At 36.0% G+C, this 2,769-nt stretch overlaps 1 long non-coding RNA gene across 1 annotated transcript in view; it reads left to right on the top strand.

The window, feature by feature from the left end:
- LOC106868194 (uncharacterized) overlaps positions 1-2,769 on the top strand; it is a 69,472-nt gene that overhangs the window by 3,120 nt on the left and 63,583 nt on the right. The window contains exon 2 of the long non-coding RNA XR_001409237.2: positions 456-900. This is a non-coding gene — a long non-coding RNA (uncharacterized LOC106868194). The remainder of the gene's footprint in view (positions 1-455; positions 901-2,769) is intronic.

A 2,769-nucleotide genomic window follows, 5' to 3' on the forward strand; every position in this document is an offset into this window, starting at 1 on the left:
CTCTCTCTCTCTCTCTCTCTCTCTCTCTCTCTCTCTCTCTCTCTCTCTCCCTCTCTCTCTTTCTCTCTTGGCCCCGATGGATTAATTCGTTTTTATGAAATACATAAATACAGACATACATTGGAAAGTATATTTATATGTATATATACATTGGGTAGTATATATACATATATATAAATACATATTATAAGCCATATATATATATATATATATATACATGTGTGTATATCAAGAGAATTTATACGCGTTCCAAAACCGAAATACAAAAAAAAAAAAAAAAATCATCCACACATTCGCCGAAAAAAAAAAAAACTTTTTAAAAAATTGTATATTTATTAATGAAATATCAATAATTGCAAGAATTAACTTCTCAGGATTATAATTAATTTTATTAAAAATAAAAGAAGTCATTGTTATTATTATTATTATTATTGTTTTTTTCTTTTGTTGCCAAGGTGAAAGGAAAAGAAAAGAATGAAATAGGTTTACAACAAAATCACACAAAAACGTTTACTGCGTTGAGACATGAATCAGTTCGGATCTGCTGTTTACATGTGAAGAATAGCGCCAACAGCACCACCACCACCACCACCAACAACAACAACAATTTCTTCTAATTGATTTAAAAAGAGGAAGCCGTAAAACTGCAAAACACATCTATATACACAGACAAGTCATCCGGACTGTTTTAAAAAAGAAAAACTGTGAAATCTTTCATAAATACAAACATACATAAATAGCGTTTCTTTTTCCTTTTTTTAATACACACACACACACACACACACACACACACACATATATATATATTTGAATATTTTGCTTCTGAATTTCAAATAAACATGGAATTATTCTCGCTTTGGACTCAATTACTCTTACTTTTGATGAGTTCTACCTTTCTCGGTGAGTAAATCACATTTTATCTTTTTTCTTTTCTTTCTTTCGCACGAATTGTTAAACTTCCAACATTTATTTATTTATTTGTCTTTATTTATTTTTATCATCATCATCATCATCATCATCATTATTATTACTGTTATTATTATTATTACCATTATTATGCCACCGAGGTCGACTTTCCTGTCATGCCTCCGGGGTCGATAAAATAAGTCCCAGGTGAGCAGTGGGGACTCGCCCCCTCCTCACTAAATCTCAGGCCTTCTACCTGTAGTAGGAAGGATTATCTCAAATTTGAATAAACCGAAATATATTGTAAAGTTTACACATTTATTACTATGCCTTAAACTTTGCGAATATCACTACATGTGTTTGTGTATACACACACACACACACACACACACATAGATATACACATACACACACAGACATGTATACGATTACGTGACTTCTGTTCTCTTGCCATGTAATACGTCGATATAATCAATTGACCCTCTTCCCCTAAAATCGATGGCCTTTGATCCGATTACAGAAATGATTTTAACGTGACGTAATGACAAACATCCATACGTGCGTATGTATATAGATATGTATTTAGGTCTGTATGTACGTATGTATGCATGTATGTAGTTTGGTAGATATGTTGGTATGTATTTAGGTCTGTAGGTATGTGTATATATACATAGGTATCTATTTAGGTATGTATGTATGTGTGTGCATGTATGTGCGTGTATGCCTACGTGAGTGATATGTGCTCATGGTAACGATGAAGCCTCTACGCGGTCGCTCGACCTGCTAGAAAACGCAGCCGGCTTTCCCTCACACCATCATACCTTCCATCGGAGAAAAATTGAAGCGACTTTGGATAATGTAATTCTGATGTTAGGATGTACCGTGTTCGATCTCGTTGCGCGGTATCTTGAGCAAGTGTCTTTTTCCATAGCCTCAGTTCGACCTAAAACCTCGTGAACGACAATGGAGTAGTTGGAAACTGTTCGGAAGCCTGTCGCATTAATTCAACTAGAAAATTTCGTTGATTTAATGAGTTAATCGGACAAGGGAATGCTCATTGCAGAACTAACGAAGGATCCATCACCATCATCATCATCATCATCACCATCATCATCATCATCACCATCATCATCATCATCATCATCACCACCACCATCATTGACTAGAGTTTGGTAGCTGAAATGCTTTTGATTATAGATCCACTCATTCAGGCATGGCCTGGGGCTGTACGGCAACAACACAGAACAAATAGATATCAGTTTAGAAACTAGAGACAGGGGAGAAGTGAGAGTGAGAGAGAAGCGAAACAGTAGTGAGAGAGAGAGAGAGAGAAAGAGAAAGAGAGAGAAAGAGAGACTGACAGAGAGTGAGAGTATTCGGTCAAGCTGTGTATTTCAGTGAACCGTTAAGCGGTCGCTAAAATTGCTAGAAATAGCAGCCAAATATCATTGAAACTAGATTCCACCATTTTAAAAATGAAGAACATACGTTAATGAGTGAAGTCCTGAAACATACGCATTCGAAAAGAAAAAAAGAGAGAAAAGAAGAAATAGAAAAGACAGGATGGGCATGGCTGGAATGCCTTTGATCATAAGGTCTGTTCCATCAGGCAGGGCTGGCTCGGGGCTAAAGAAACAACTTGGATAAATGTATTAACATATTTTTTTAATGTGTTGAACGTTGATTTATTGGTTTGTTTGTTGTTATTGTTTAGTGGGCTGTACTAGGTGTGGCCAGGGATTAGAAGAGGGAGGTTTCAATCAGTAATGGTCCGGGGCCTGAAAAAGAGCCCTTGAATATCCGACCGAGCCGTCTTTGAAAAATTCTTACTGCTCCTTTAAATTTTTAGAAGGCACAAACTAC

The sequence above is a fragment of the Octopus bimaculoides genome, chromosome 8 (assembly GCF_001194135.2).
Source record: "Octopus bimaculoides isolate UCB-OBI-ISO-001 chromosome 8, ASM119413v2, whole genome shotgun sequence".
Classification (NCBI taxonomy): Eukaryota; Metazoa; Mollusca; class Cephalopoda; order Octopoda; family Octopodidae; genus Octopus; species Octopus bimaculoides.